The sequence below is a fragment of the Cherax quadricarinatus genome, chromosome 74, assembly GCF_038502225.1.
Source record: "Cherax quadricarinatus isolate ZL_2023a chromosome 74, ASM3850222v1, whole genome shotgun sequence".
Taxonomy (NCBI): Eukaryota; Metazoa; Arthropoda; class Malacostraca; order Decapoda; family Parastacidae; genus Cherax; species Cherax quadricarinatus.
In genome coordinates, this window is record NC_091365.1 from 3,174,626 (window position 1) to 3,195,124 (window position 20,499).

The window sequence follows — 20,499 nt, forward strand, 5'->3', positions numbered from 1 at the left end:
GCGTTAGCCACTAGACCAGCTAGCCACAATAAGATTCTTCCAACTTGAGCTAGAGTTCGTCACGGCCACGCTAGCTGGAGATTCGTCTGTAAAAACTTGCATTTGTGGTCACAGAGGTGCCTGTGCTAACTTTCCTATGGTGTAGAAATATACCTAGTTGGATGAATCTTATTGTGGCTAGCTGGTCTAGTGGCTAACGCGACGGGCTGGAGTTTTGAGACTATGACCGCGGGTTCAATCCCGGCCGGGGGTATGGCGAATATAGATAAATATGTTTATGGCGCAACTTGCAATGCGAACAGTGATGTTGTAGTGGCCAGGCTTAGGCTTGGTTACAAGTACTTCTGGCAGTTTGGGAGACACACAGATGATCAAACTAAATGTAAATTATGTGATCAGGCATATGGTCACTGTCTTGAACACTATGTGCTTAACTGTCCACTTGAGGAATACAGAGATAGACAGTATAATAACCTATGTGAAATGTCATATCTTATTAATGAAAATAAGATACCAGATATACAAGCAAATTTCCTAAATTTGCTTGTAACATAAGTGAACTATAGATATGTAGATATAAATCCATATGTATTCCTGTTAACCCTTTGGGGCCTAGTTCCTAGGCCTTTTGTGTATCCACATGCTCTTGCGCTACCGTCCACAGGATGGATATGGGGTGCACACTAAACTAGCCACTTCAGTGGCAAAATCTAAATCTTTGGTAGTAATGTAACTAATATTTGTACAGTTTGCTGATCCTCTGTAGGGCCCACCAGCCTCCCACTTTCTTGTCGTGTAATCCCATATTTGGCCTTAAAAAGCTACCGAGGCAAAATCATGTTGTAAAAGACTCGCAAGATAGGGGGTAGCCGGTGGGTAAGGAGAGACTATTTAAAGGGATGCAAGTTACAAAAAGGGTTTATGTAGTCAGTCAAAAAAAATATAATTATATATATATATATATATACATACATACACGTAAACACTGGTTCGGAAATTTTTTATAAATGTGTGAAGTGTTTAAACAAACTTAAAGCTGAAGGCAAATATTTGACAAATACGAACCTGAAATAGATTTGCTATAAATAGAAGCCGCCTCGCGTGAGAAAGTAAGCCTTATGCACTCATTATTTTCTTCGTGCGCGCTTGGGGGGAGGGGGGATAAACATGCGTATGTGATTGTAGGGCGCCAGGGGAGGGGAAGAAGGGTTCTTAAAACATGTTAGACAAGACATGCGTACGTGGGTCGGTGGGAGCATCTGAAAGACAATCAAGAGACAACCGAGCGGAAATCAACTTCCCCACAAGAGTATGCTCACAAACACGAGTGACTGACAGCCGTAGCTCTACTGGAATTTCCATACCCAAACTATTTATGGCCCACACGAAATTATAGACATTCTTGGCAATTAAGTTCTATAATAATAGGGTAGACATACCGTCAAGCTGAATAGCTCCTGTGTCAGAAATTTCACATTATTGATAGTATACAATACCGATAAGTCGATGTTATGTATCATCGATAATATGAAATACTGTCAAGAAACCAGAGAGCATTTCAACGTAGTCTAAGTGTACCTCCTACAGTATATATATACATGCACACATGCAAAATTTAGCCTCTATATAACAAAAAGCTTAAACCGAAATTCTGTCCCAATAAAATCGTTTTCTGCAAACGTGTCTTTTCTTAGCGAGTCCAAAGAAGCTGTGGCCAGCATTTCTGTACACTAAACCACAGCCAAGAAGAGGAAGGCGTGGCAATGGAAGGTAATTAGCCAATCACGGCTAGAGGACACCATAAGAAGTAAAACACTAACAAGTACAAAAGTGTGCGCGCTAAGCACTAGATGAATCACAATGGGACCAAGCCATACTTCCAATCACATCAGGCAAACTGGGAATACGTACAGCTTCTCTGACGTACTTGCCAGCCTTCATCTTCCTCCAATATATTAAACGAACTGATGAAGGAAATTCTACCAGAACATATAAGTAATACTTCGTGGGTGGATGATCCCAGCTACAAAAGTGACACCAGCGTGTAGGACACCCTGGAACTTTAACAGGAACAACTAAAACTGGCTCAAGAACAATCCAGTTGGGAGAACCCCACAGCGAAAAAGACGTTTGCAGCAATATTAGAGGGTATAAGATCCAAAAGGAACAGCTCATTTTTTAGCACATCACTAACAATTACCATCTCTGCGACGAAGAGGTGGTGCTAGGAGCTGTGACTCGACCACTGCAACCACTTATAGATGAGTAAATCTTGACCCATAGACCCTTTGCACTGCGTTGATTATCTTGCTGCCCATTTTCACACTGACATGTGCATTTGCGGCAATACGATCTGCATAATGTTAAGCGTGCAAGTTTCAAAGGATGGCATGCTGGACACAATGAAATCAACGAGATCAAGAAAAACCATGCTACAACCCAGTGCTCAGCCGAGACCTTGATCTTTATTACCCAGTAATCCAGATACGCCTGCCAGCCGCCCCGATGGGATCACTTATTCCTGAAAGAGTAGCAGACAGGTGGCTACATCTTAAGGAAGAGGACACTTGTGTACAGCTCTGGACACAAGCATCCTTTTCCAGTTTGTCGGTATCAGCCATACCATTCACAACTACGTCTCATTTAGTGGTGGCAAGCATATTAAGTGTTATCCTGTTCATAAGACTGCATTCAATGTGTAATAGTTCTTTCCTTCTGTAACTTGTTAATAGAAAGTTGTGGTTCAGCTCCTGAACTCTTTATATACTTGCGCAACCTCTGGACTACGCTCAAGGATACAGGACGGTGATGTCTGAGGAGGAAGTCAGGGTCACTGAAGGTCACTATGATCGATTAGCCGAGGTGTTCGTGTATCTCAACAGAGTATCTAAAAATATTTCCGTATGGTCATTTCTTAAAGTATTTGCATTTTGAAATATACATTATTCTTTCGTGTTTGGCTAGTTATACTTCAGTTATATGAAAATTTTACTAGTTTTCATTGTCAATTAGTTTGTTGATAATGCGTAATTCTTACTTTTAAAAGATTGTTGAACGCAGAGATTCAAACGTCCACTTCTTGTTTTAAAACTAACATTTTCTGAGAACAAGTATTACATTGGGATTTCCTTCCCCGCAGCCTAGTAAGAGACTAAACTGAGGGTAAAGGTTGACGGAAAGGTTAGCCAAGCTGACGGCATTTGCTGCAAACAGTAACCCATGCATGCTTCTAACCAAACGCCATTTTTTTTTTTTTTTTTTTTTTTTTTTTTGCTCAAGAACGTCTTTCAACTGTGGCACTACAACGAAGATGAGAGTTTTAAGTAATGCTTCTCCATTAAAGAAACAATTAGAAGGAAAACAAAGTTCTTTCCTGACGTGAGTCAGCATTCAGTGTGACCACCTGCGCGACGCAGGTACCGGGACGGCTCCACCTGCGCGACGCAGGTACCGGGACGGCTCCACCTGCGCGACGCAGGTACCGGGACGGCTCCACCTGCGCGACGCAGGTACCGGGACGGCTCCACCTGCGCGACGCAGGTACCGGGACGGCTCCACCTGCGCGACGCAGGTACCGGGACGGCTCCACCTGCGCGACGCAGGTACCGGGACGGCTCCACCTGCGCGACGCAGGTACCGGGACGGCTCCACCTGCGCGACGCAGGTACCGGGACGGCTCCACCTGCGCGACGCAGGTACCGGGACGGCTCCACCTGCGCGACGCAGGCAGTGGGACGGCTCCACCTGCGTGACGCAGGCAGTGGGACGGCTCCACCTGCGCGACGCAGGCAGTGGGACGGCTCCACCTGCGCGACGCAGGCAGTGGGACGGCTCCACCTGCGAGACGCAGGCAGTGGGACGGCTCCACCTGCGCGACGCAGGCAGTGGGACGGCTCCACCTGCGCGACGCAGGCAGTGGGACGGCTCCACCTGCGCGACGCAGGCAGTGGGACGGCTCCACCTGCGCGACGCAGGCAGTGGGACGGCTCCACCTGCGCGACGCAGGCAGTGGGACGGCTCCACCTGCGTGACGCAGGCAGTGGGACGGCTCCACCTGCGTGACGCAGGCAGTGGGACGGCTCCACCTGCGTGACGCAGGCAGTGGGACGCCACCTGTGTGACGCAGGCAGTGGGACGCCACCTGTGTGACGCAGGCAGTGGGACGCCACCTGTGTGACACAGGCAGTGGGACGCCACCTGTGTGACACAGGCAGTGGGACGCCACCTGTGTGACACAGGCAGTGGGACACCACCTGTGTGACACAGGCAGTGGGACACCACCTGTGTGACACCACCTGTGTGACACAGGCAGTGGGACACCACCTGTGTGACACAGGCAGTGGGACACCACCTGTGTGACACAGGCAGTGGGACACCACCTGTGTGACACAGGCAGTGGGACACCACCTGTGTGACACAGGCAGTGGGACACCACCTGTGTGACACAGGCAGTGGGACACCACCTGTGTGACACAGGTAGTGGGACACCACCTGTGTGACACAGGTAGTGGGACACCACCTGTGTGACACAGGTAGTGGGACACCACCTGTGTGACACAGGTAGTGGGACACCACCTAGGTACAGGGAGGCCACGGGAGTATTGATCACAAGGGTTTTACACCGCCCACATGCACAGGCTCTCACCCCCACCCACCCCCGCTTACGTCACCACCCACGTCATTGCTCCCGCCCTCCACCCCCACCCACGTCACATCCCCCTGCCCTTACCCCTTCCTAGCCCCGCCCACGCATCCGCTCCCACCCGTCCCAGCCCGTGCTCACACACCCCTTCCCCGCCTTCCCGCCCACGCCACAATGAGTGACCCTCCCCCACTGTATCCCGCTCCTGCCCCGCCCACATCACCTCCCTAGCTTCCACCCCGCCCCTTCTACCACCCACTTCAGGATCCCCCTCCTGCTACCCCCTCCGCCCACCACACCATCCCGGTTCCCACCCCGCCTCCTCCACTACACCTGCCGAGAGATCATAGGGTATGAAAACCAACCACCATTTGTCTAACCCTGGTTCACTATGGTAAACTGTCCCACGGGGAGGGGGAATAAGTGTTGTGTAGAGCACCTGACAACACTTGACAAAATTTAAACTCCAATTAATCAGTACTTTAAATATATATTACTACATTCATGGGGAGCGCCAAGACAGTAAGGATAATACAGGTCCTCGGCGTATGGGAGGCATTCATTTGCGATCCAAGTCCTTTGCTCAAGAGCCCCTCACTCGCATCAAAGAACCTTTGTGGGGACCTTAAATAGAGAAATTGTGCTGATAAGAGTACCATATAACAAATATGTAAAGAAAAACTGTCATTCAATACATTAGTCACACTGACCAACAGGTTTCAGGTTACGTTTAAAAACGTGTTTCCAACTAATTTTAGGAGGCTGAATTAAAAAAAACTGATGTTAGTCTTGCTCCATGTCGTTCGTGAAACAGAACCCCACGGTGAACGATTTCATCAAGACACCCATCACAGAAATACCAGAAAAACCTGACGATCAGTTTGATGGTCGACTACTGCCGGACATGGTTGCGGGAGTGATACAGAACACAAGCGAATACAAGTATTCACTACTATGAGAAATGAAAAAGCAAACTATATAGGTGAAAGGTTCACTTACAACTAGTTCGCTTATAAACCTCCACTTCATTTGTTAATGTACCCACGGCCAAGGCTCTCCTACTCCTGTGTTCTTTCACACCCAGATTCTCCCGAGTTCTTTCACGCCCCAAGGCTCTCTTCTGGGTCCTTTCACGCCCAAGGCTCGGCCCCTTCTGGTTTCCTTAAAACTCTTACTCCGCCTCCAGCTAAAATCAATCAAATAATGCATGGTATATAAGAATTTTAAGTCAATAAAATTCTTAGTTGGTGTGGGTCTACTAAAAGCCCAAGTCAGCACTTCTTACTTGATATAAAGATTAGGCCATCACCCAGATCGGCACCTCTAATAGCCGAGTGATTATGCAAGATCCTGCCTAAAGTAACTTCATAAGTTCCTCCAACGGTAACATAAAACGAGCAATTTGTAAAGAGCTATTTCCCGAATACCCAGAGAAAAGTCACGCAAACTTTGAAATTCACTAAGATAACGTTAAATGTTCTTTAACAGATGACAGAGCTCAAACTCTCAGTGCTGAATTACAAGTCTTGTTAGCTAAATTAGATGGTACTGTATGGCTAACCTGATATACAAGATATTTTACAAAGTTAGATCAAGCCCTAGAGTATGTTTTCCTAATACTCAAGAGATTTTCCTTTCATGCTCCATTATACAAAATGGTTTTCATGTCATACTCCTTTACAAAGGATGATTTTTCTGTCATACTCCATCACACAGGATGGTTTTGTCCTACTGCATCACTCGCATTGGGCTTTTAAACAATGTAACGAAATCACCCAGCCTGAGCTAGGTTTCAGTAGGACATTGAGAATGTCATCAAATCTTTCAAAATGGGTTCAGCTGCTACGGAAGCTTTACCGGTAATACTGTCCACCTGCAGGTCTGTAGTTATTACATAACTAACCCTGTTACTGTAGTCTAGACAACGGTGAAAAACTTGAACTTCAAGCCCAAGGCTACTTTCACCCAGATTATGTAATTGTAAGTTATCGAAATTAGGGTTTATTGCTCCGTGGAGTGAATGAGACGGGTTTATCGCGACGGGAAGTGGGAGGGAAACGGGAATTATCGTGCGCTGGATTAGTTGATAAAATAAGGTTTGTTACACCGCGGGATAGAGAAAGCTGGGTTTGTAGTGCTGAGGACTGGAAAACCGGAGGTTATCGTAGCGTGTGGAAAACAAGCTTTATGGCGTCATGGGAATGGGAAAGTAAGGTTCGTCGCGCCGTGGGGTGGGGGGAAAACATGTTTTTACCCCCGGTCTTCCTGTTAGATAACTCGCAACCCATCCTCGCACATAAAAACCACACACTTCAGAACTTCCACCGAAACAGCTCTGCCAGATATGGCTGGATGATGAATTGGGTTATAACTACACAGTCACTAAGCATGTAATCTGTTCTCCACCAATGAAGGATACTTTAATCCCAAACACATGTATATACATTATACATATATACCTGGAATTTGGCTTTCGGGGGTCAACGCCCCCGCGGCCCGGTCCGTGAGCAGGCCTCGTTAAATTTATATATATATATATATATATATATATATAAAACATACATTATACATACACCCCTCACCGTATAAACGACTGTTGCCCACAGTAACCCCCCCCCCCCCAGAACATATAAGGAATAAGTATAAACAAAGTGCCAGCCATGTCAATCACTTTTGTTATTTGCTTATTTCCAATTAAACATTTTTGTACGAGTTCATGTAGCCTAACCTAGTTTAAAAAATATTTGTTCTTACGCAGGAAACGTTAAGAATTTGATGCTGTGTAATGCGTACGAAAATATACAATACCAACGACCGAAATTCCTTACGTTCATGTGTGGCTACACTTCAAATACGGACACTCATTTTAAGAGCCCATATATTGCTGGTAGCTTAACTAGGACCTGCGGAATGAAATATACTTCTCGGGTAAAATATGCGAAGCGCGTTCCAACCATTTAAATATTTCATTATTCGTCAGTAGAGAGTAGGAAGGTAGGGTAGAAGTCTCTCTCGGGTCGATAAAGGTGTGTACACACCGAACCAATACATATTCCATAACCCCCAGAAAACAGTGAAATAAAGTAAAACAAATTCTTAGATGGGTTAGGTGCATTCAATTTTATATTACGTAAATTTTACTATAATTATAATTTCCCTAGCTATATTTCAGGTAGTAGGTTGGTAGACAGCAACCACCCAGGGAAGTACTACCGTCCTGCCAGATGACTGTGAAACAAAAACCTGTAACTGTTTTGCATGATGGTAGGATTGCTGGTTTCTTTTTTCTGTCTCATAAACATGCTAGATAACAGGGATATCTTGCTACTCCTACTTACACTTTGGTCACACTTCACAGACACGCACATGCATATATATATATACATACATCCAGGTTTTTCTCCTTTTTCTAAATAGCTCTTCTCCCTTTTTATTTCTTCTATTGTCCATGGGGAAGTGGAAAAGAATCTTTCCTCCGTAAGCCATGCGTGTCGTATGAGGCGACTAAAATGCCGGGAGCAATGAGCTAGTAACCCCTTCTCCTGTATACATTTACTAAAAAAGAGAAGAAAAACTTTATAAAACTGGGTTGCTTAAATGTGCGTGGATATAGTGCGGATGACAAGAAACAGATGATTGCTGAGGTTATGAATGAAAAGAAGTTGGATGTCCTGGCTCTAAGCGAAACAAAGCTGAAGGAGGTAGGAGAGTTTCAGTGGGGGGAAATAAATGGGATTAAATCTGGAGTATCTGAGAGAGTTAGAGCAAAGGAAGGGGTAGCAGTAATGTTAAATGATCAGTTATGGAAGGAGAAAAGAGAATATGAATGTGTAAATTCAAGAATTATGTGGATTAAAGTAAAGGTTGGATGCGAGAAGTGGGTCATAATAAGCGTGTATGCACCTGGAGAAGAGAGGAATGCAGAGGAGAGAGAGAGATTTTGGGAGATGTTAAGTGAATGTATAGGAGCCTTTGAACCAAGTGAGAGAGTAATTGTGGTAGGGGACCTGAATGCTAAAGTAGGAGAAACTTTTAGAGAGGGTGTGGTAGGTAAGTTTGGGGTGCCAGGTGTAAATGATAATGGGAGCCCTTTGATTGAACTTTGTATAGAAAGGGGTTTAGTTATAGGTAATACATATTTTAAGAAAAAGAGGATAAATAAGTATACAAGATATGATGTAGGGCGAAATGACAGTAGTTTGTTGGATTATGTATTGGTAGATAAAAGACTGCTGAGTAGACTTCAGGATGTACATGTTTATAGAGGGGCCACAGATATATCAGATCACTTTCTAGTTGTAGCTACACTGAGAGTAAAAGGTAGATGGGATACAAGGAGAATAGAAGCATCAGGGAAGAGAGGTGAAGGTTTATAAACTAAAAGAGGAGGCAGTTAGGGTAAGATATAAACAGCTATTGGAGGATAGATGGGCAAATGAGAGCATAGGCAATGGGGTCGAAGAGGTATGGGGTAGGTTTAAAAATGTAGTGTTAGAGTGTTCAGCAGAAGTTTGTGGTTACAGGAAAGTGGGTGCAGGAGGGAAGAGGAGCGATTGGTGGAATGATGATGTAAAGAGAGTAGTAAGGGAGAAAAAGTTAGCATATGAGAAGTTTTTACAAAGTAGAAGTGATGCAAGGAGGGAAGAGTATATGGAGAAAAAGAGAGAGGTTAAGAGAGTGGTGAAGCAATGTAAAAAGAGAGCAAATGAGAGAGTGGGTGAGATGTTATCAACAAATTTTGTTGAAAATAAGAAAAAGTTTTGGAGTGAGATTAACAAGTTAAGAAAGCCTAGAGAACAAATGGATTTGTCAGTTAAAAATAGGAGAGGAGAGTTATTAAATGGAGAGTTAGAGGTATTGGGAAGATGGAGGGAATATTTTGAGGAATTGTTAAATGTTGATGAAGATAGGGAAGCTGTGATTTCGTGTATAGGGCAAGGAGGAATAACATCTTGTAGGAGTGAGGAAGAGCCAGTTGTGAGTGTGGGGGAAGTTCGTGAGGCAGTAGGTAAAATGAAAGGGGGTAAGGCAGCCGGGATTGATGGGATAAAGATAGAAATGTTAAAAGCAGGTGGGGATATAGTTTTGGAGTGGTTGGTGCAATTATTTAATAAATGTATGGAAGAGGGTAAGGTACCTAGGGATTGGCAGAGAGCATGCATAGTTCCTTTGTATAAAGGCAAAGGGGATAAAAGAGTGCAAAAATTATAGGGGGATAAGTCTGTTGAGTGTACCTGGTAAAGTGTATGGTAGAGTTATAATTGAAAGAATTAAGAGTAAGACGGAGAATAGGATAGCAGATGAACAAGGAGGCTTTAGGAAAGGTAGGGGGTGTGTGGACCAGGTGTTTACAGTGAAACATATAAGTGAACAGTATTTAGATAAGGCTAAAGAGGTCTTTGTGGCATTTATGGATTTGGAAAAGGCGTATGACAGGGTGGATAGGGGGGCAATGTGGCAGATGTTGCAAGTGTATGGTGTAGGAGGTAGGTTACTGAAAGCAGTGAAGAGTTTTTACGAGGATAGTGAGGCTCAAGTTAGAGTATGTAGGAAAGAGGGAAATTTTTCCCAGTAAAAGTAGGCCTTAGACAAGGATGTGTGATGTCACCGTGGTTGTTTAATATATTTATAGATGGGGTTGTAAGAGAAGTAAATGCGAGGGTATTGGCAAGAGGCGTGGAGTTAAAAGATAAAGAATCACACACAAAGTGGGAGTTGTCACAGCTGCTCTTTGCTGATGACACTGTGCTCTTGGGAGATTCTGAAGAGAAGTTGCAGAGATTGGTGGATGAATTTGGTAGGGTGTGCAAAAGAAGAAAATTAAAGGTGAATACAGGAAAGAGTAAGGTTATGAGGATAACAAAAAGATTAGGTGATGAAAGATTGAATATCAGATTGGAGGGAGAGAGTATGGAGGAGGTGAACGTATTCAGATATTTGGGAGTGGACGTGTCAGCGGATGGGTCTATGAAATATGAGGTGAATCATAGAATTGATGAGGGAAAAAGAGTGAGTGGTGCACTTAGGAGTCTGTGGAGACAAAGAACTTTGTCCTTGGAGGCAAAGAGGGGAATGTATGAGAGTATAGTTTTACCAACGCTCTTATATGGGTGTGAAGCGTGGGTGATGAATGTTGCAGCGAGGAGAAGGCTGGAGGCAGTGGAGATGTCATGTCTGAGGGCAATGTGTGATGTGAATATAATGCAGAGAATTCGTAGTTTGGAAGTTAGGAGGAGGTGCGGGATTACCAAAACTGTTGTCCAGAGGGCTGAGGAAGGGTTGTTGAGGTGGTTCGGACATGTAGAGAGAATGGAGCAAAACAGAGTGACTTCAAGAGTGTATCAGTCTGTAGTGGAAGGAAGGCGGGGTAGGGGTCGGCCTAGGAAAGGTTGGAGGGAGGGGTAAAGGTGGTTTTGTGTGCGAGGGGCTTGGACTTCCAGCAGGCATGCATGAGCGTGTTTGATAGGAGTGAATGGAGACAAATGGTTTTTAATACTTGACGTGCTGTTGGAGTGTGAGCAAAGTAACATTTATGAAGGGATTCAGGGAAACCGGCAGGCCGGACTTGAGTCCTGGAGATGGGAAGTACAGTGCCTGCACTCTGAAGGAGGGGTGTTAATGTTGCAGTTTAAAAACTGTAGTGTAAAGCACCCTTCTGGCAAGACAGTGATGGAGTGAATGATGGTGAAAGTTTTTCTTTTTCGGGCCACCCTGCCTTGGTGGGAATCGGCCAGTGTGATAATAAAGATAAATATTTCAACCGTTTTCTTAGGGTGGCGAATTTTAAGGGATGCCAATTTTATTGTTTTTGTTATTACGTACTTGCTGTTGAGAGAATGTCAAAAGGGTTATTCTTGACCAGCCAGGCCGTGGTGCCTAGGTTGGGTGCGTGCTGCAAGCCCCCAACACCCTCACTTATCAAGCCATCAGCCATGAGGTTTGATCCGGGACAGGACTCGGGTGGGGGAGCCGATTCCCCCAGATGTCACCGGCAATAAATTGGTGAAATAGGCTTTGCATTGGATATGTTGCTAGCTTTGTGGCTTTTTTACTACCAATGTACTGTACAGAGTTCGTTTTTTATATATAATATATAATATAAATTATTTACACAAAACCATTCTCCGCCACGATAAATTATAAAAAATAAGGAATAAAATTTATCAGCATATTAAAGAAAGGCCAAAGTTGCAATCTGAGAAAAAAAATATGAGCCAGAGGTACTAGAAAGTTTTCTTCACACATTTGTACAACTATGAAAAGGTTACAAGAGGAGGCAGTGACAATACTGAAAGAAATAGAGGGAGGATAATTAAATACTTTAAGATACGCACAACGAGAATAGCTCATCATGCAACTACTGTATTTACGAGTAATCTCACGCAGATATTTATTTACTCTTATACACAACGTTACGTAACCATTATGGACGCATTTCGCCATCTAACATTCCCATAATAGTTACCTAATGTTGGGTAAATGTTTTTCATACATTCAATGGTTTTACATACCTTGTTTGCAACATTAAAGATATAATTTGTATGTCAAAGACATACAGGATTACTCTAGTCATGTGTGAAATAGGGGTGAGAGAGTACTTCATGACTGGTGGTGTAGGGTGTGAAGCAGGGGTAAAGTGAAAGCGAATACGAATATGAAAGTAAAATTCTCCTCTTGATTAAGGGTCCCTAGAACACATGAGAAACACCACCCAAGGTTAGCTGCTCAGCCGTTTACCAAAATTGTAAAAGCACACCAGGACTCCTGAGCAATGACTACCAACAGTGTTTAAAACACCAATGTGATTACAACCACCATGCGCGAAAAATCCATTATTTTAGAAAAAAAAAACTCAAAATCTTAACGGTTCTCAACCACATCAAGCTTTTATATATACTGTACGTTTGCTTGAAAGTCTTCTCTGCTTTACTCTTGAAATAACTGAATGCAAAATCTTTTACACGAAACGTAGGGCCGAGAGCTGTACTGTATAGGTTTTTTTTTTTTTTTTTTGCACGTACTTTGCTGGGGGTGGTTCTAGGTACGGCGGTAATATGCCTGGTCCCGGCGGTGGCGTAGGATGGTCGTCGTCGACGGTGGTGATTGTGGTAGTAGGGGCTGGTGGTTGTGGTTGCTTTGGTGGTAGGGGTGATTGTTTACAGTATTAGCGACAGGGATAATGGGCCGGTGGGTGGTGGCGGCGGCGGCAACATATCTGCATTTTTTTGAATAACACTTATTAATGGATACTGTCACTGTTAAGACAAAGGACAATCGGGGCTCGTACTACATGAATTTACTAATGCAATTGTTAACCGTATAAGTAATAACTAATAAAAAAAATAATGTACTCGGGTATATAAAAACATTTTACATACATAAAATAACGATTTTTTAAATTAGGAAAATGGTATACTAGACCCACAAATACACAAGACATGAAAAGTTTCGAATAGAGGAGTCTAAATATGGAGACAGCAGAAGTAGTGGTAAAGTGATCAGTCCATCAACCTCGAGGTAGTTAGTCCCTCAGCTCGGAGATTTCAGCTTTAATCTGAAACGATGTGAAGCTGATTTTTTAATAGAAATGGCATCTCGGAAATTAACCAACCAGCGTGCGGTTACTCTTAAAGTGTTAGTTACATTGTGGGAACCACCCGCAGAAAGAAAAAAAAGATCAAATAATTTTAAGTTTCAAACGGGTGCACCGGTATGTCAGCGAAAAGCCTGGCTCGGATGACTAAAGGCTCCAGTGGAAGGTCATCATATAACTAAGACCTGCGTCAGAAAATAACTGTCCCGTTTCCTGACGAATTTTACCCAACCCGCAGAGTTCATTCCAGCGAGTGGGGAAGGGGTGGTAATCAGGTTCCATCCAAGGAAACTGTAGAAAATTGCATTTATCTGTATGTAACTCAATGTACATAACAGTAAATAAAGATAATTATTATTTATCAGAGTTACATAGACAAGTAGGAATTTGGGACACCTAGGTCACAAATGTCCCCCTTCGATACCTACCACTGTCATATCCACAAGTTGCTCTGGGCCTATTAATTATAAATGAAATATACATTACCAGGAATGCTGGTAAATATATAAATTTGTGGACTGTATATTAAATTAAAAAATTATTATAAACACATTTATATAACAGAAGGAGAATATATCTTAATCATAACACTCACCAATTTGACTGGAGATTAATGTGTCATGTACAGGACCCCCCCTTTTGTCTACATTTATGAAAATTTACTGGCCAGAATTTAAACATAAATTAGACAGCTTATCTGAGGTTCCTGGAGTTGTCCTGTCCTGTCGCCTGATACTCAAATCATGCAGGAATGCACATCCAACAATTTCGCCTCCTATTTGAGAGGTGTCAACCCAATTTTAACCTCTAGAGCACGAAAATTTAGGGAGGCCAAGCCCATGATGACACTCTTCAGGTCACTTGTTCTATCTAGGCTGGAATATTGCTGCACACTAACAGCACCTTTCAAGGCAGGTGAAATTGCCGACCTAGAAAATGTACAGAGAACTTTCACGGCGCGCATAACGGAGATAAAACACCTCAATTATTGGGAGCGCTTGAGGTTCCTAAACCTGTATTCCCTGGAACGCAGGAGGGAGAGATACATGATTATATACACCTGGAAAATCCAAGAGGGACTAGTACCGAACTTGCACACGAAAATCACTCACTACGAAAGCAAAAGACTTGGCAGACGATGCACCATCCCCCCAATGAAAAGCAGGGGTGTCACTAGCACGTTAAGAGACCATACAATAAGTATCAGGGGCCCGAGACTGTTCAACTGCCTCCCAGCACACATAAGGGGGATTACCAACAGACCCCTGGCAGTCTTCAAGCTGGCACTGGACAAGCACCTAAAGTCAGTTCCGGATCAGCCGGGCTGTGGCTCGTACGTTGGTTTGCGTGCAGCCAGCAGCAACAGCCTGGTTGATCAGGCTCTGATCCACCAGGAGGCCTGGTCACAGACCGGGCCGCGGGGGCGTTGACCCCCGGAACTCTCTCCAGGTAAACTCCAGGTAACGTTGTATCTAATTTAAAATAACAATGGCGACTCCTGCGCAGGCACAGCTTCCCGTTTTCGATAACAAATTTTATTAAATACAGTATGGCCATCTATTTACATATAACTACTGTATTTCTGGAAAATATATACAGTATTTTCCACAGAAACCAAAAGTAATTTCTTAGAGCAAGAGTTCTTCACAAGCATCAAGACACCCCCCTTGAAGGGATTATATTCATTCGGAAGCGTTTAACCCATAGGTGGTCATACAGTCAATCTTAATATCTAAGATATTCCAATAACTTAGAACTGCTTTAGCAACTTCACATTTGGGGAGTTGCCTAGTCTCTTCTATAAATTACAATTTTTTTTCATGAGCAAAAGCTATTTCACTTCACAGTTTCTTCAGATCTACAAAACTTATCTATTTTGTAGAATGCTCTCACATCTGAAGTTCTCTCCACCGAGGTGCTTGAAAATTCGGGGAAAGTTATTCGTCTCGACAGTGCACCTGACCTCACATCTACTCTTTTCATTATTAGGCTCGCGACAGTTGCATCTCTTACCGCTGCTGGTGTCTCTGTTACAAGAACTAATTGTTTTACGTTGCTGAATTTACTGAATAAGAGCTTTATTTTTACTCTCCATTTCATATTATATTTGCTTAGAAGTGCCATAGGCGTACGAGGTAGGGGCTTGGAACAAAGACTTCTCTTCCCCGACTATGAAATGAAAATTTCAGGACAAAACTTTATATTGCACGCGCGCGCGCACACACGATTTATATAATATATGTATATAATATATGTATATAAATATGTATATAAATATGTTAAAAGCAGGGGGGGATATAGTGTTGGAGTGGTTGGTACTTTTGTTTAATAAATGTATGAAAGAGGGGAAGGTACCTAGGGATTGGCGGAGAGCATGTATAGTCCCTTTATATAAAGGGAAAGGGGACAAAAGAGATTGTAAAAATTATAGAGGAATAAGTTTACTGAGTATACCAGGAAAAGTATACGGTAGAGTTATAATTGAAAGAATTAGAGGCAAGACAGAATGTAGAACTGCGGATGAGCAAGGAGGCTTCAGAGTGGGTAGGGGATGTGTAGATCAAGTGTTTACATTGAAGCATATATGTGAACAGTATTTGGATAAAGGTAGGGAAGTTTTTATTGCATTTATGGATTTAGAAAAGACATATGATAGAGTGGATAGAGGAGCATTGTGGCAGATGTTGCAAGTTTATGGAATAGGTGGTAAGTTACTAAATACTGTAAAGAGCTTTTATGAGGATAGTGAGGCTCAGGTTAGGGTGTGTAGAAGAGAGGGAGAATACTTCCCGGTAAAAGTAGGTCTTAGACAGGGATGTGTAATGTCACCATGGTTGTTTAATATATTTATAGATGGGGTTGTAAAAGAAGTAAATGCTAGGGTGTTCGGGAGAGGGGTGGGATTAAATTATGGGGAATCAAATTCAAAATGGGAATTGACACAGTTACTTTTTGCAGATGATACTGTGCTTATGGGAGATTCTAAAGAAAAATTGCAAAGGTTAGTGGATGAGTTTGAGAATATGTGTAAAGGTAGAAAGTTGAAAGTGAACATAGAAAAGAGTAAGGTGATGAGGGTATCAAATGATTTAAATAAAGAAAAATTGGATATCAAATTGGGGAGGAGGAGTATGGAAGAAGTGAATGTTTTCAGATACTTGGGAGTTGACGTGTCGGCGGATGGATTTATGAAGGATGAGGCTAATCATAGAATTGATGAGGGAAAAAAGGTGAGTGGTGCGTTGAGGTATATGTGGAGTCAAAAAACGTTATCTATGGAGGCAAAGAAGAGAATGTATGAAAGTATAGTAGTACCAACACTCGTATATGGATGTGAAGCTTGGGTGGTAAATGCAGCAGCGAGGAGACGGTTGGAGGCAGTGGAGATGTCCTGTCTAAGGGCAATGTGTGGTGTAAATATTATGCAGAAAATTCGGAGTGTGGAAATTAGGAGAAGGTGTGATGTTAATAAAAGCATTAGTCAGAGGGCAGAAGAGGGGTTGTTGAGGTGGTTTGGTCATTTAGAGAGAATGGATCAAAGTAGAATGACATGGAAAGCATATAAGTCTATAGGGGAAGGAGAGGGGTAGGGGTCGTCCTCGAAAGGGTTGGAAAGAGGGGGTAAAGGAGGTTTTGTGGGCGAGGGGCTTGGACTTCCAGCAAGCGTGCATGAGCGTGTTAGATAGGAGTGAATGGAGACGAATGATACTTGGAACCTGACGATCTGTTGGAGTGTGAGCAGCGTAATATTTGGTGAAGGGATTCAGGGAAACCGGTTATTTTCATATAGTCGGACTTGAGTCCTGGAAATGGGAAGTACAATGCCTGCACTTTAAAGGAGGGGTTTGGGATATTGGCAGTTTGGAGGGATATGTTGTGTATCTTTATATGTATATGCTTCTAAACTGTTGTATTCTGAGCACCTCTGCAAAAGCAGTAATAATGTGTGAGTGTGGTGAAAGTGTTGAATGATGAAAGTATTTTCTTTTTGGGGATTTTCTTTCTTTTTTGGGTCACCCTGCCTCGGTGGGAGACGGCCGACTTGTTGGAAAAAAAAAATATATTACATAGATATTTTCGCTTAAGTGCCATGACAGGAGTGGCAGATGCTGAAGGTCCAAATGCTAACTAAAACCTTCTTTCACTACCAGCCCAGATCGGGTTTTGAGACCCGCATATGGGGGAAGGCAAGACAATGGGATGTATTGTGCGCTTAGTAGACCCTGTCAAAGAAGCGCACGCACAGCAGAGATGAAATAAAGTGGGTGTCATGTACTGAGACTGCTTTTGCAGCTCCTCTGTTGGAGGCAAAAGGCAGAATATGTCCATTTTCTCGTTGCACAAAGAGGCGCCACGTGTTACCTTCTAAGGCAGAATATTGCATATGCGCACAGTGCATTCTTCATGACAGTGCTAGAATTGTTACACCCGTTGCTGTTGTGAATTTATGGAACAAGAGATCAAACGTCACTGCTAAGTTTCTGTTATATCTTTCATTCGTTCAGTAGATGTCTCTTAATCTTTTATGAAGCGAGCTAAACCCATAAGAATCAAAGAGTATTTGAAGAATGTAATCAGGCTTAATCCATGAAATGAGCAGCTCTAATTCCTAGGTTTCAATACTCTTCACTAGAAACAAGGCACCCCTTGAATGGACCTGACTTTGTATACATAGTAAAAACTTCTATATGCAATTTTAATATTCTGTAGGGAAGGTTAAACCCGTAGGGATCATACATCGCCTGGGGAATGGAAGGAAATTAGGTTCGACCCCGAGAAGGGAGGGCAGGTCCAATTCTGTGGATCAAAAGCCCCTCGTCGGCATCGATGCACTTCCCTTCTAAGGACATAACGGGACAGACTAAGAAAAAATATATTTACCTGGGACTCACCTGGCGCCGCACCTGTAGAAAGAAGAGTTCATGTTAGTTATTATTATAATCAAAAAGAAGCGCTAAGCCACAAGGGCTATACAGCGCTGCAGGTTAGGGAAGGAAGCGAGGGTATTGGATGGCAGAAGGGAGGAGGGATGATCAGTAGGTTACAGAAAACAGCGGGGCAGGGGATAGTACGGGGGTAGGGGGTAGCAAGAGATTGAAGTAGAAAGGGCTGAAGGTATCAGAATTTGTGAAGTCAGTCAGTTGTTGTCAAAGTCAATGATAGAGTCTGGATGAAAGGTTGGTCCATCAGCGAGAAGGGAAGGTAAAGAGCAGCAGAGCGAAGACGACGACGGAGGTAAATTCTGCATGCTCGTTGATAAAGTGGGCAGTCCAACAGAATGTGGCCGACTGATAATGGAACTTGGCAATTCTCACAGAGAGGAGCAGGGCGCCTCTCCACGAGATATCCATGAGTAAGACGAGTATGGCCAATGCGAAGACGGGAGAGAGTAGTCTCCCAACCTCGACACTGGTGATAAGAAGACGGCCAGTAACCTATACTCTGTTTAATAGATTGAAGTTTGTTGCCGAGCATAGTAGACCAACGTTGTTGCCAACGGGTGTGAAGTTGGGAAGATATTGCAGCAAAATAGTCCGTAAATGGAATACCTCTACATGAAACTGGTAGGTCATGTACTGCTGACCGCACAGCAGTGTCTGCCTGTTCATTGCCCTGTACGTCAACATGACCAGGGACCCAACAAAAAACAATATCTTTATGCTTGGTAAAGATGCGGCATAGCCAAAGTTGGATACGGAGGACTAAGGGGTGAGGTGTATCAAATTTCTGTATAGCCTGTAAAGCACTAATGGAGTCTGAGACAACCACAAATGATGACACAGGCATAGATGCAATACGGATAAGTGCTGTAAGGATGGCATACAATTCAGCAGTAAAAATACTAGCCGAAGATAGTAAATGCCCTTGTACGACGCTGTCCGGAAACACTGCTGCAAATCCTACGCCGTCAGAAGACTTAGAGCCATCTGTGTACACAGCAATGGCATGAGAATGAGTGAAAGTGGTCAAGAAAATGAGAGCGGGAAGCGACCGTAGACAGTTGGGCTTTCAAGCAAGGGAGAGAGAAAGAACAGACTCGAACAGCTGGAACTTCCCAGGGGGGTAGGGAAAAGTGAGATGCTACATGTACATAGAAAGGTGGTAATTGAAGAGAAGACAAGAGCGAATGAAGGCGAAGAGAGAAGGGATGGAGTAAACAGGGGCGGCGAACAAATAAAGAATGTCTACTAATATCAGTGACCATTCTATAAATGGAAGGATTGCGGAGATCATGAGAGCGTACATAGTAGCGAAGGCAATGGGCATCACGGCAATCGGATAAGGATGGAACGTTCGCTTCTGCATAGAGGCTCTCGACAGGGGAAGAGCGAAAAGCACCAAGGCATAAACATAATCCTTGGTGATGAATGGGGTTAAGGCTAGAGAGAGTAGCAGGAGATGCCGCTGAATAGATCTGGTCACCATAATCAAGTTTCGGTAAGATAAGGGTGGAATGTAGGCGAAGGAGGGTTCGACGATCAGCTCCCCACGAAAGATGAGCAAGGGTTTTAAGGAGGTTCAGCCGGCTGTAGCAAGTTGCCTTCAGAGAGGTAATGTGAGGTTTCCAGGATAACCTACGATCAAAGAGGAGGCCCAGAAACTTGACTATCACGTTCAGGGATACGGGAGCCTTAGAGGTACAAAGGATGATCGGAGATGACAGAGCGTCTAGTGAAAGTAATTTGGTGGGTTTTAGTGCTGGAAAATTTAAACCCACGTGTGCTGGCCCAATTGGAAACACGGTCGACTGCATGCTGGAGAGAAACTGTAATAAGGTGACAGTCAGCACCTGCACAGGCAATAGCAAAGTCATCAACATAGAGTGATGACCAAATATTTGATGGAAGACTAGAGGCCAAATCATTAATAGCAAGGAGAAAAAGTGTTGTGCTCAGAACACATCCCTGGGGGACACCTTCAGCTTGGATAAAGTCCGGGGAGAGCACATTATTAACCCGAACACGGAAATGCCTGTCAGTTAAAAAGTTCTTAAGGAAGGATAGTAGATTGCCTCGAAGGCCTAAAGAGTGGGCTTGGGCTAAAATATTATACCTCCAAGTTGTGTCATATGCCTTCTCAAGGTCAAAAAATATGGCAATAACCGAGTGGTTATTCGCAAAGGCATTACGAACATACGTATCCAAGCGTAGTAAGGGGTCTATGGTAGAACGTCCCTTACGAAAGCCATATTGACGAGTGGAGAGACTGTTGTGTCTCTAAATACCACACTAAACGTCTATTTACTAGGCATTCCATCACTTTG

General features: G+C 43.6%; 1 protein-coding gene across 4 annotated transcripts in view; it reads right to left on the minus strand.

Moving 5' to 3' along the window:
- The window catches only part of LOC128700160 (oxysterols receptor LXR-alpha), a 55,939-nt gene that overhangs the window by 17,923 nt on the left and 17,517 nt on the right, over positions 1-20,499 (minus strand). For 2 of the 4 annotated variants that reach the window (XM_053793139.2, XM_053793140.2), the window contains exon 2: positions 18,117-18,139. The exons of the other annotated variants lie outside the window; for them this stretch is intronic. The gene's annotated coding sequence lies outside the window, so the exon portion shown is untranslated. The remainder of the gene's footprint in view (positions 1-18,116; positions 18,140-20,499) is intronic. 4 annotated transcript variants of the gene reach the window in all.